Source organism: Stegodyphus dumicola, chromosome 1 (genome assembly GCF_044657685.1).
Source record: "Stegodyphus dumicola isolate Sdum_Otavi_A_Nest chromosome 1, ASM4465768v1".
NCBI classification, from domain to species: domain Eukaryota; kingdom Metazoa; phylum Arthropoda; class Arachnida; order Araneae; family Eresidae; genus Stegodyphus; species Stegodyphus dumicola.
In genome coordinates this window covers 257455859-257471122 of record NC_140768.1, presented here as the reverse complement: position 1 = coordinate 257471122, position 15264 = coordinate 257455859, and the positions used below count along the sequence as shown (strand labels likewise).

Below are 15264 nucleotides of genomic sequence, written 5' to 3'. Positions count from 1 at the left end.
ATTCCATACAGAGGGCCTATTTGTTGCCATCTGAAACTGCTGCTTGTCCTTAACCTTTCGATCACAGATGAGCATTAGAAAAGTTTATTTTAACTAACCAAATAATATGCTGTTATTTTGGCTGTTCTATGTTTTACATTTTACAGCCTTCAACAGAAAGCAAATTAGTTTAAAATATGAATAAAGAGTTACTTTCAAATTTTATTGAACAGCGTTTGGCAGCTTAGGCATTCTGCTTGCTTATACCTGTATTTCTGTTTTTTGTTACAAGCCAATTTCCTTTAGAAATTCCTCCACGAAGGCATCCCTCCCTTTAGGCAGATAGCCCTCGAGGCTTTGCCATAATCACACACACACACACACACACTCTGTTTTTTGCATTGACTTCCTGCGATTCTCCACCAGTGACTGGTTAAGAGTATCCAAGATTTAAGTTAGGCCTTTAGGGCTAATATTGTGAATTACTTTGGGCTGAGAAGCTCTTAATTACCTGCAAATTAGTGGAGTTTTGTTTCTTTTAGTTTCAGTTTGTGTAATCATCAGCCCAATGCTTAAATAAATATTTTTATTTGGGATTTGACTTACACGTACTTAGTGGTACTTCTAGCTAAGAAGTTAGACGGAATGAAAATTTGCCCAGCAGTCTTTTACGGTTACTTTAGTGAGCTGGCACATTTATGGGGAAACTTTATATAATGATTTTATACGATCTGTGTATGTGCCATTTTGGCAAATACGATTTCTTTATAGTTTTGTGTTAAAAATACGCACATATGTATTTAGGAACGGCTCAAGCTACGGTGATATTTAGACCATTTATTAATTTTCTAATAGTAGATCGCTTAGAACATATTAAGTTCGCAAAGTCTTATATGAAATCTTAAAAAAAAAAGTAGAATCATTTTTATAGGTAAAGCCATTTATATTGGGATTGTAGAATTAATCACGATTATGATAACTCTGTTTCGTACAGCAACAGTTTTGCAATACATAGTATTTCCATTTTATTTATTATGTATGCGTATATGTATGTGAAAGCTCTATTAGTCTGGTAACATAAATTATTTCAAGTTTACAGTTTAGTTGATATTTTTTTATATTACAGTTTTGTTTATATACTGAAGGGAATCAGTGAAAAGTTGACAGCATCGTAGAAGTAGCATGAAAATAAAACAAAACTGATTGACAGGATGGATTGCGCAGTTAATGGATAATAAACCACTTGACCTTACAGCATCGCATGACCAGATAATTCTGGAAATAACGAATAACACAATGATCAAATTAAACTATAATCATTCAAGTTTGATGTTTATTGGTCCATCCTATTCACGAAGCAATATTTTAACCAATCGTAGAATAGATTTTGCACTCGTTTCCTAGATGATAATTTTTTTCATTATATACTTTTGCACACAGCTCTAGCAGGAGGTGGAGTGAATTTTGCGCACGACACCAAAAATTGCTTGCAAAAGGAAAATAAATATAGCATCTTAAGCTTTTGATGGATATTAAACATACTGGATTTGTCGAACGAACATTGTGTTCATATTTGAAGCTGTTTCTTTTCCTTTCTTCGTCTAACTTTTGGTAAGTGAAAATTTTGTTTTGTACAGTTTAACGCTGAATGAATTTCGATTTGAAATGCCTAATGTATTTTGTGTTTTATAAATTGTAAATTATAAAAGAAGGTAACTTCTGTTTAAATGTGATGATAGTAAATCTCTGTTTCGAGTCATAATTCTTGTGGGTAAGGAATCTGTACAAAAACATTTCTTTCATTTATTTTGAGGGTTATTTACAAACATTCAATGGTAAGAGTAAAAAACATTTAAACGAACAACTAATTTAAATTTTCTTTAAAGAAAAGAAATTAACGTATTCATTGTACTAATGTTTGAGTCATGTATCCTACGGAGTAAAGAAATTAATATTTTTAGAAAGTAGTCTTAGAATCGATAAATACCAAATAGCACACTGAATATTTTCTGCCTAAGTAAAAGCATTATATTGTAGAACTCCCAAAAGCGATAAACATGAGAGAATCATCAGTGCCTTTGGCCAGGATTCGAATGCCGGACCTTTTCATGTTAGCCGGGTGTGGCTCCAAATATACCATGAAGGTATACATAAGGGAGGGGAAAATTCCTTCAATGCGTTCTACAGAGTCGTGCTGCCCAGACGGTATAGGAATCTACTGCTTTACCGAAGGGCCCTGGTTCGAATCTCAGATAAGGCATAGATGTTGAAATTAGCGAAGTCGTACTATCACCTTGTATGTGCTCAAGGCTTTGCGAACGACAGGTGCAATTTTACTCTCCTTGCCACGATGAATTTTCTGAGCTTGTTTTGATATCACTGTCAAGCAAGTAAGATAAGTTACTACGACAAAAAATGTCGCTGTCAATTCTGCAGTAATTTCTACTAATTTATCTTAGACGATCTCTTTGCATTCTATTTATTATGTGAATGATGAATGCATTCTCTTTATTTGATTATAAAGAGATGTCTTTGGCCATTCGGTGATAACTTTTGAATTTTATTTATTTCATTTAGACATCCTATTTATTGTGCACAGTATTTATTCATCTTATTTGACAATAATTTATTTGTTCTATGCATTTGACTTTGGTACTTTGTAAAAGTTTATGTGAGTTCTCTAAATATTTATTTGATTTAAACATCCTATTTACTCTAAATTCTGCATATTTGATGAATGACTCGTGCATTGTTTTTTGTTTGGTAATAAAATGTGCTTTATTCTGCAATAATTTTTAACCTGTTTGTTTAATTTGCATTCTGGACATTCATGGTCAATTCAAGAGTAATTAAAAATTTTCTTAATAGCATTAGCCTTTTTCTATAAAATAGTCTTAAAATCAGCAAATACTAAATAAGGTACTGAGTAATTTTTTTTTTTTTTTTTTTTTTTTTTTTTTTCCATAAATGAAGTTTGGAAAAGTCTTTCGCAATCTTGAAAACTTCTTCATTCGTCTTGTTTTACATTCCACTTAGTCTGCCTTTCGATAATTGGTTTATGTATTTTATTTCATTATAAACTGTTTTGTAAAACTACAGCAATTCTCCCGTAATTCATTAAAAGCTATTTTTTCTGCCAGAACTTTCTTTTCAGCAGTGCTTAATGACGAGTCTGTTATTAATATTATTCTATATGAAACAACTAAGAATTCATTTTACAGCCTGAATTTTCGATAGCCTTATTAGAGGTCTGAGTTGTTTAAGTTACTGAAATCATTTTAGTTTATAGCGCAGAATACAATATTAGACTCGTAGAAGCCAGTTCGAGCTAAGTTTTCTCATATTTAAACCTTATTCGTTTTAAAGAATTATCAGTTAAAAATCTTATTATTTATGGCATTATTATATAAATATATTATCATTACTCTCAAAGGACAAGTAAGTAAATATAATATTTCTAAGTTTAGATGCATATCGATTTTACGTGATGATTTATGTAACTGTCATGATCTATTTGCTTACGAACGTTTGATTAATAGTGTCATAAATTATTATACTATTTTAATTAGAATAATTTTCAGCACCTATTTAAGATACCATTGAATTATCATCAAGATGCATCATGATACCAGTTATTTAATTTGAACCTACTGATTATAAGATGAAAATAAGCATTATAAAATAAAGAATATTATTCTCTCTATAATTCAGTAGAATAAATTCAGTTATATTTATTCGATATCAAAAGTATATGCTTTTTATTAAAACATTTGTATGCTTATTGTTATTTAAGACTCCAATGTTGCCTATAACTTCTCCTTTCCGTTCCCTCACCAGAATATGAACTTAGGATTTAAGCTCAGATTTTTGAATTGTAAAATACCTGCTACTCTGTACTCTATACACACATTCTGAATTAGTGTACGTGAAGCGGCCGTACAAGTAACTACATCAAGACACCCGGAACACGTATTGCGACATAAGCGATAATTACGGCTATCCGCGACAGTTGGAGTTGGCAGCTGTAATATAGAGCATACTGGAGTTGTAAAATAGACACAGCCTTTCGCAGACACCATACGTTGGTTTCTGCCAGCTCTGATGAGGTTGCAATTATTCGGCTTTGCGTTAGCACTGACGGCATTCGAATTTCGAACACCGGTTACAGATTCTCAGCAGCTTGGATTTAAATTTAATTGTGTAGTGTTCGACTACTATTCTACGTTTTAAACTGGAATTCCACTGTTACCTTAGTTGCATCGCCACGAATTGTGCTTGACTTTGTTAGCACAAGAACGTTCATTTATGTTCATGTTTAAATAAAAAGGTTTATTTTATTTTAAACCTTTCCAAGAGTCTACTGTAGTTACTTTCAGACATAACAATGATTCGCTTTACATTTGTTAGGGTTTTGGACTATTTAGCTGTTACCAGATCTAGTAAAACCCTATAAACTATTTCATCTCCTATTAAAGAAAGCAGTATTTACAAAAATACGTAACTACGGGCTTTTTAACTAAAGTACATTTCAGGATGGAAAATGATCGCAATGTTGTTTGATTTGTCTGTAGTCAATACTGAATTCTAAATTACAGTCATTCACTTACTTTGAACTATTTATTTGAATGAATATTTTATTTTTATTTTTAGGCAAGTATACGAAATCGATGGTTAGGCTTTTTGTATTTCGTAATTTTATGTAAATCAGTCTCTTACATAACTTATGTAAATTAATCAAGAGCAAACCTCTACTTCGAACAGATCAAGAACTTATATATGCTTCAAGAAGCCTTATTCTAATGAAAAACAAAATTATTGAAATATATAATTTTAAAAATGATTTAAAAACTCGGTATGCAAGTACTGAAAGAGAGTTGTTATACCATAATATTCATTAAAAAGCTTTAATAACTACTGTGTATTATTAAATTCAAACAATGCATTTTAAATCATAATAAAATTACATTTGAAAATTTTCTTTAAAATTAAGTAATTGTTTATACACGAACTGGAGTATAAACGAAGAAGCTGCCTTAGAGCTGCACTTACTATTTTGAGAGACTATATGTTTCTGTCAGTTCTTAATGTATGGAGTTAACCTTGTAAGATTTTATGTTAATTAACTAGTTGTTATGATTTGAACATTTACTTTAACTTCTTCTTTCCACATTTCTCACTGCAATACAAATTAGTTGTAGGCTTAAGCCGAGGGCTGGAATACATTAAAGCTTCTGAAAGCGTCACATAGCAGTTACTTACTATCACCAGCTCTGCCAAAGTTTATTCCGGCTAGCCCACGTTTAAAATACGTGCCATTAATTACCTTGAGCCAGCTTAAGTAGACTATTTTGTGCGCATTCTCAGACTACGTAACCTACATTTGAATTTAACTTCATTATATGTTACTTTCTAAACACTCGCAAATAGCGGAGGGTCATCTGCAGCACAAACATTGTCTTCTGTTCATTTAAGGACTTAAGTAGAAAGGTTATTTTAACCTTCTTACGTGCTTAAATAAAGCGATAACTCGCTTCCGAGTCGAGTAGGATCTGCGGGACAATGAGATAAGGTTCTAGACATGGCAGAACTCTACAACTTTTAAGAGTTAATAATACGTTATGTGGAATTAATCTTACGCTTTCTTCGTGAATAACCAGTTGGCGGAGTTATTAGTAATTTCAGAAAACAATATTTAACTTTTTATACATTATTTTTACGTCGTATATATTGAATTATGGCACTCTCTGCTTTGGCTTTAACTTTGGTATATTTGGATTAATGTGACTAAGAGTGGAATTTAATTACAAAGTATCATTAACTTCCTTTCTCGAATTATCGAGATGGAAGGAATACTTGCATACAGACCCAGTATCAATAGCATTTAACATTAAAAACTTTATTGAGTCTTTTCTTGGATATTACAAACAAAACTGTAAAGATAAGTCTACTTGGCGAAATTAAAATTTACACTTCAAATATACTCCTACGAGGAATCATAGTCACTACTTTTTATCAAGCTAGCCATAAAATTAGCTTACTGATTTGAACAGGACTTTTTCTCATCGTCAGTATTCCAGTATGAATAATCAAAAGCTGTTTTCCAGTGGTTCTTTCCGTATGCTCTACTACTCTTTCCGTACTCTTGCTGCCGTTCTTCAAGTAGAACTCCAACTCATGTGGGATCAGACATAGTGCAGGCTACCGACTAATTAACCAACTACCGGTTCCAGTTAGCTGTTTAAATCCCGACGCTCTTCACAAAATCTGCATAACACTCTGGAACGAGATTGTGACTACGTTCGAAGTGATAAAATAATATACAGACTGTCACAAAATAAATTGATAAAAAAATAGGCAATAGCTTTCAAAGCTATAAGCTTGGTGAATTTCAAAGAATTAAGCATATTTGCTTGTTTTTACTAAGTTGTGCATATATATTTGTTAATTTGCAAGTACAAGAAGGCTATAAATTATCTGTCACTGACAGAACTGTAGTTACTAATAACTATTTAATTACTGTTGCATTTACCAATATATTTATTTAATAATTTTGAGTTATGTATTGTGATGCTGATAGCTTTTTCGAAAGAACTCCAGAGTATCTAGTGTAGTAGTAGCGGTTTAAGGACTAGACTTTATAACTTGCGTCACTAAGTGATTACGATTTTGGGTGAAGTTGGGACCTAAAACTGTTACGTTTCGTTATCTCATCTCTGTTTTGATTTCTGCAGCTAAAAATAGAACCTAAGAAGGTCATCAAACTCATCCAAATGTTATATCAGATTAAAATACTTCTACCATATCTCTCATTACACAATCTATTTTCAATTTTAGTATTTTGCTTAACTTTTTAAGTTATCAAATGAACTTGAAGACTGAGAATAAATTTTTTATATCAATCTCCAACTGTTTAGTAATGGTTAAAGATGACTGAATGATTAAAACCATTACTATAATAATGGCATTGGATCGAATCAAACTTTTACGAGTGATAAATTTTTTGCTTCTGAAAATGGCAAACGATACTTTTATAAGAAATAAATCTGTTGCTGCTGAAACTTACAGTCGCTGTCCAGATTATTGCAAAAAGCTTTTCATTTTAAACTAATGAAAATTATACTGAAAACCCCCGTCTTTTCAAATATTATTATTGAATTATCAAAACTTTAACTTGAAAAGAAAAAATAAAAATCAAATTAAATTTCAGTAAATTCAAGTAACATGTTTATATTCTGCGCTGATAAAAACCGACAGAAAAATACCAAGAATTTTTCAAATAATCCTTTTTTTTTTTTTTTTTTCAGTTTATTGCAAGCAATTACTAATATATTGACTTTTATAAAAACTTCTATATTTTACTTAAAAAATTAAACCTTCCGATTAATTAATTCAGGAAAATATCTTATGGGTACTAATACGGAAAATATTTCATAAATTTTGTGGTTTTTAACTTCCCCCTTGTGCAATCGTATGCAACTTAAAACGACAAATCCGCTGTTGGTTGAAATGGGTAAAGATATTGAACCCTGACAGTTGCATCCGGTTTACCAAAGGCGGCCTCACTAATTAAATAGTAGCATACGTATGCACTGCGTTTCCAAGGTTTCACCCGATGTTTAACTTAAAACACAATCAATTCCTCTTAAAAATCTGAGTAGTACGAAGATATCCTTTCTCCAAAGTATCCTCACGAAGACGGAAACAATGAATCACAGTAAATAACTAAATTATTATAGTAGAGTAAATAGTTTACCACTTCAATTACATTGCACCAAATCCAATATATATATATTTATTTTTATACTGGATATACCTGGTCAGAAGCTATACGTTAATTGACACTCAAATTTTGACAAAAATATTCAGACTTTTGAATTTGGATGACACCCTTTTTTACGAGTTCGAAAGTCTACTTTGGGTTTGACTACTTGATTTCGATGGTTATTAATGTTGATCTTGATTTGGTATGAACAAAATTTGGCGGATACAATATCCTTTTCTATTTTAATGAAAGACATCAATAGGATACATCACAGTAATGCAGCATCAGCACAGCAACTATTACATAATGTTAAAAAAGAGGGGGATATTCTCTTTTGGCGCAACAGTACCCTCTTACGATGAAACGTTGCAACACCTTTCAAGTAATAACTCCTGAAACTTTCCTTTCATTAAAAAACTTTTAAATTATTATTTTAATTTGGAAATAGTACAATAAATAATTTGGAAAATGGTACACTCAATATTTGTCTGTTCGTTTGTTCTTGTTCAAATAAAAGACTTTTTCTTTAGGCTTAAAAACTTGCTATACTAAAATTATATACAAAACATCATTCTGCTGTAAAGAATTTCATAATAGTTTGAGAAAATTATTTATTTGCTTAGCAGGCGTCAGAATATACACTTTTATAACCTTCAAATAAAATTTCCAACACACAAATTAGATACGATTTTTTCCTCAGTAATTTTTCATATAATAAAATGATCAGAAATCTTGGATTGTTTGGGGCAGTAAATATTAAGATGTTTTTTAAATATAGTTAATAAGAATATGACCATTTTTTAAACTAGACAGTAATTTTGACAACATTACAACAGTCATATTTTCTAAGGCGACTGCTTCTACAAACGACAGAAATCGTTTGGAACTCTGACGTCTCTTTGGTAGTATCACTATACCATGCTAGTAAAAATCCAACTAAAATGTATTAATAGCTTGAAATAACATTATGCTTAAAATGCAACATACCTCACTATTCCAATCAACGAAACTAAAAATGTCTTGTCCTGCAATGGCTTCCAAAAGTTCCGGTCACTTGGAGATATTTCATAATTAAACTTAGCAGTCGATATAGAGTCTTACGTCCTTTAGTTTGAGATAGAAATTTAATGTGGCTGCTTACAGTAACTCGGAAGATTTCTCTTATAAGACATGGGATGCAAGAACTGAAAATTATCACTTAAATTAACAAATGATTGTTCTGAGATTCAAGTTATTTTAAATAATTATCAAAAAAGAATGCCATAATTTTAGAAAGCTATTACTCAAAAACTGCAATATATAAAGAAACTATTCAAGTGTATAAATGCTTAGAAATTTTTTTCAGTTTTCGCTTCAACTGAATGTTTCGATATTTTCTTCATTTATTGCATGGTAGATCTCGAAAGCATTATTCGATCTCTACGAAGTCCGTTAAGTCATGGAATTGCAACTGCGATATCTACTAGAGTTCATGAAATTATTTACCATAAGTAGTTTTATTGGCCCATTTCCTTAAAAAGAAATCTGTTGAGGTAAGAGATAACAAACACTTCTTGAATATTAATTTTTGCAAGGTGCTAACTTAAGGTCGGGACTTCCGGCATCAAGCTAAATGACTGATACATTTCTCTGATCCAAGCTCTGAGAAACTTTTCATTTATATTCTTCAGATGAATCGTTTTAAGGGATTCAACAGTTTTGGAATAATGTATTTTTATAAAGTTTAAAAGTAAACAATAAAATATGTTAAAATTGTCAGCAACGGTAATTTTTTTCTTTCAATGTCATCAAAATTCATTACCTGATTAATAAATCTTTCCTTTCTTTTATTAAAAATAGCTAACTCAAAATGCCTGGAGGACCATGTGGAGCCAACTGCAACTGCGAGAAATGCCGTTGCTGCTCAGCTGCTGCAAAGTGCAGTGCAGGCTGCAAGTGTGACGTATGCCGTTGCTGTCAACGAGGACAAAAATGCAACTGCGGCGACTGCAGATGCTGTGGCGCAGCAAAGTGTTAATCCAGATTGCTAAACCGTTAACTGGCCATATTTTTTCTAAAATCTGCAGAATAACTAGTGATAAAAGAAAAAAGCTTATAAACTTAGCAGCTTGCAGAATAGTAGTTTGTTTCCAGATGTAAGCAAGAGTTGAAATAAATATTTATTGCTTTTAGTGCTGTATACTTCTTTAAAAATGCAACTTTCGACATATTAAAAATGATCAGTGGTACCTAATAGAATTAAGGCTTTTATATTTAATTGGCTATTATGAATGAATCTTATTTTAAGATAGATGCATATTTATTATGGCATATATAGTTTTCAAACTGTAAACTTTCTATACTTTAAAATTTACAACTTTTTACACTTAAAAAATGATTACAATCTTCTCGCAGTAAAATTTGATAAACATGACTTCATACAAAAATAAAAAATATTTTACATTTATGCAGTTTAATAATATCACTACTGAACTAAAATAATATCACTACTTGAATGAACGATTTTAAGAAAAAAGTAATATGCAGTCTAAATATCAGTAATGGTGTGAAATTTTAAAAAGTTATTCAACAAAACTGGAAGAATTAGTAAATGTTAATTTTCATAATTATTCATATTTGTTTCCTTTGAGTAATGATTTGTTTCTTTATATATGAGAGATTAAAAAAAATTGCAGAAAAAATTCCTATTTTTTAAAATTTGCATTTCATCAAGTATGTGATTTTTATTAAAATAATAAAACTGAAACACTCTTTTTTTTTAATGGCACAAAAACAACATTTTATTATTTAACACACAACAATTTATATAAACTTGCTTAATACTGTATAAAAAAATCAATCACAGAAACAGAATAATCAGAAAAGAATAATACCTTTTTCAATACATATAGAAGAAAGACATAAAATTTATACTAAAAATTGAAATGCAAAAAATTTTTGGCATTTAAAAACACAAGTAAATTTTTTCAAATACAAAGTAAAATATAAGCAGTTTTGGCATTTTACACAAGTATAATTTCATGTTATGTGACAATTTACACACACGACAAAACACAGATAAAGTATAACATTAAGATATTAGCAAAATGTGACAATAAATCAAAAATTAATTTAACATACACTACACAATAACTGTGAGAATACAGTGCTAACAAGTTGATTTTTATACATTATTATGATGAAAAGTAATTTAAAGGATAAAACTTCAATGTAATAAAAGAAAAAAAAATACTTACTTATTACAAAAACTTTTACTAAAATTAGTCAATTTACAAGAGAATGTGTACAATTTTAGTAGATTGCTTATGCATGGTAGAAAATTTGACTCAATCATTTTAAGTATATGATTGTATTTATACCAAAGTTTATCAATATAAAAAACATGATTGCTACAAAGTGTACATAACAAAGTTGTATGCATGTATTTTAAAGAACTTACATTTGGAATTACTTTTAGATTGAGATTTACAAAATACTTTGAAAAGCAAATTATGTTTTATAAAAGAAAGAGAAATATACATTTTTCTCTGAGTTATTTTCATATAAAGTAACATTAGTCTTCACAGAGAATCTTTAAAATAACTATTTAATCCAACTATTTTCTAATAGCATTATTAAAAACAATCAATATTCTTATTAAAACCCTTGATATTTCTATTAAAACACTTCCCATTTTGTTAAAAATATTTTGTGAGCAGTTGTTAATTGATAACTAAAATATATTTTAATTTATTTTACAAAAACTTATCACACAGAAATGGAAATAAAAAGGCACTTTAGCTTTTAGACACAAATTTAATGTTTTCAAAAATGTAAATAATAAAATTTAATACTCTTGGTAGGAGGAACATTTTTTAATAAATTTGAAAAGAAAACTTTGAAATTCTTTACCAAGATGAAATTTAACAAGCATAATACAAGAATATAAACTTAACACTAATTAATCATACAAAAATGGGATACAAACATGCTCAGGCATCGTTATATATTTATTATATGCATTATGAATACAGTTTATAATTTACAAGTATATAGAAATTCTGTATATAAATTGGATTTAAAAAAGGGGGTACACACATGCTAAATGAAGCAGGAAACTTTTAGAATACGCAAAATAAATGATATATTAAAAATGGCACTGATACTTGATTTAAAAAATGATTGTCTAAACGACTGAATCTAAAAGATACAATGAAATACCCGATATTCATTTAAAAGCAAAATTTATGTATAATATATAGCAACATAAAATAAAGGCAAAAAAATGCAAGTAGATGCTGCAAAACATACTAATATGTGATAGAAATTATATTAAGGAAATAAATTAATGATGTCATAAAACAGTATCGGTTACATAAAAAAGGGAAATTTCTTTATTAAAATATATTACAAAGAAACAAAATAATCTACATAATTCTGAGAAAAAGAGAATTAATTACAATACTTTTATTTATAAGATTTTTAAATTAGCATTTAATAAAAGTAAGAATCAATTTTGAAATTATTACACATTTTAGTCCTAAAATTATAAAAAAATTAAAAAGCCAATAATTTTCAAACTATTAAATAAAATTAATAACTCAGTAACATAAATGGAACAGTAAAAAGGAAGTACAGCTTGTATAGAATTTCATTTAATAAGCAACATGCAATTTTAATCATGTGAAATTTAGCTATTGCACGATTTTGCTTAGTAATTATTAATTTAATGCAAATAAATTAGAAAATAAAAAAAGAAAATACAGTTCTTATAATTCCCTTATTTTTTTAAAAAGAATAATTACATATCATGAAAGTATCACTATAATTAAATACTAAGTTTCTAATCACTTAACTAACATCAGAAAAATTAAACAGTTTTTGATTTCTTTAAATTTAGATGAAGTATCATATGTCCAAATCTGTCATCTGCTGAAATTATTTCAACCCTATTGTATATATATTACATATACAATATTTCAGTTTTGGAATAAGAAAACTTTTAAAAAATTAAGAATAAACTTTTATCAAACATATACAATAATACAAAAACATTTAGCACAGCATATAAAATAGTAAGAGTATAATAAATCAGATCAAAGCAGCATCTACTGCAGAATTAAAACTTGCAAATCACATACATTAAATAACAATAAATAAATAAATAAATAAATAAAAATAAAAAAGACTACTTCAAATATACGACACTATATCTAGATAAAAGTACAATAATGATGTTTCACAAATTCAAATAATGCATTAAATATTACAAATGCTGCACAAGCCCACAAAATTATAGCAATTTAAACAAATAAAATTAAAGAGTTTTATAACCAATCATCAAGTTTTGAATAAAATATGACATGGACACAGGATTGATGATTTTTTTTCAAAAAATAAATATTAATTATACAACAATAATAACGTAAGATCTAGATGCTTTATTGATTTGCCAGATATTTTAAGAAGCAATTTTTTGTAACTTTTTGATACTTATGCAAATAATATATACATGTACATAATTACACTTGAAATATAGACAATGGTGAAATATAAGTCTAATTTTATCTTCTCAACACAACAATAAATATTGGCTTATACTGCCAATATGGAATATCCAGATAACAAAAAGAGGAATAAATATCTGAAAGCATCTCCAAGAAACACACAAAAAAATGGAGCCAATGTCCAATTACTTTCTCCTCATCAAAGGAGAAGAAAGATTTCCTGCTTCATTTAATTGAATAAATTTCAGTTAAATAAAGACTCTTTTAGAGATCAAAATTTTCATTTTAAATATGTATATTCACTTATAAACTTATAAACTTGATTTGTTACACTTTCAGGAAGAATGCCCCATTTTTTTATGGCATAAACATGTATCACAAGGAAAAAATAAACAACAAAGTTACCTATTAACATAACCTATTTAAATGTCACATTTTCAGTAAAGTGACACAGAATATTTTGATTCCTTGAAAAGGGTGGCTTATGCCAGTCTCTTTTTAAATACACATATTTTGTATAAAATGAACACCAGTTTAAGGTTGCCTTTTCAATATTTTTAAAGTTACGAAAGTTTGCCTTACTTAGCCTCCTCCTCGCATAATTCACAAATGAGTTACCATATTTCACAGATACACCCTTTGATAAAAAGTGGATAAAATTACTTATGTTATACACTTACTACAGTTTTAAGTATTTTATTGGTAAGTTCCATCTATAGCTACCTATCCTTTATTATATTTTATTTTAAATGCATTTAAAAATGCATCTCTGCAGAGATGTAATAGAGTTCACCTACAATAAATATGTTGTTGATTAATATTTTTGCTTTTAATGCAAATACTGTTTGAAAAATTTTAGTCTTGAATACATATTGATCTTCAATACATATTCTCTTGACATATATAGATTAAACGATAATAACATACTTGTGTGCAGCTTGCAAACAGAATATACGGTTAATACTGAAATAAGAAACAAAGACTTTGTTATTATGGCTTCTTTAGAACATTCCATCTCCCTAGGCCACATATATATTAATCTTCATATTGTATCATTAATTTTCTATTATACATTAAATATATTATTATTATTTACAGTACATATAATATTCATACATAAATAGATTAATAGCATTTGCTTCACCTCAACTTGTAAGGAAATTAATCGTGACAAAATGAAGCATACATAAAGTATTCAAACACAACTTTTTTGCAAAGAATATAAGCACGAAAAAATAAACGCTTTTTACAATATTTTATACATTCCTATTTATTTGAATTTCAATTCAATAATTCCTTTTTCTTCAATTCAACATTAATAATTATACCTACATTTCAAAGACATGCACTTTTGTAAAATTTATTATACATATCTTTGCCTCAGCATAGTACTTAAATTAAAAACCAAACAGGCTTTTAAAAAAAAAAAAAAAATAGGTTAGAAGATATATTTTATGAAAATTACCCACAGCATAAATTTTTCTGAATGGCCATAAAAAACTGCATATCGCAAATTTAATGTTACTATTGATTACTTCATGCACCCTAAATGTACACAGAATATGTGTCATATACACTGAAAAAATAAAATCTCACAGTGTGTGTGTGGGGGGAGAAATTAAATAAAGAAAATACTTCAATGAAATATTTTATTTCTCCAAATTTTTAGATAAAAAAAAAATTCCTAAAATTTTAATTCAGTTCTTCAAACTTTATACATTTAATGAGATCACTGAAAAAAGTAGATAAATGCTTTTATACTAAAACATATAGCTATATCTATTATTTGATATCCCCCATAACACAAGACATCCTCAGGATATCCTATTTAAGTCGCAATGTCCCGGAAAGCAGTTAGGATATCCTGAGGATGTTGATTCTCAGATATCCTGAGGACTCCTTAAGTCCACATCCTGAGGATATCCTATTCAAGTCTCAATGTCCCAGGATATATGAAGATCTCCTCAGGATGTTGATTTTCAGATATCCTGAGGACTTCGTAAATCAACATCTTAAGGATGTCCTGTTCAAGTCGCA

General features: G+C 28.9%; 1 long non-coding RNA gene across 1 annotated transcript; it reads left to right on the top strand.

The window, feature by feature from the left end:
* The first annotated feature begins 1164 nt into the window (after window positions 1-1164).
* On the top strand, window positions 1165-9912 carry LOC118203785 (uncharacterized). The gene is made up of 2 exons (XR_004760652.2): window positions 1165-1590; window positions 9581-9912. It is a non-coding gene; the product is annotated as an uncharacterized LOC118203785 (long non-coding RNA).
* Window positions 9913-15264: the final 5352 nt, after the last annotated feature.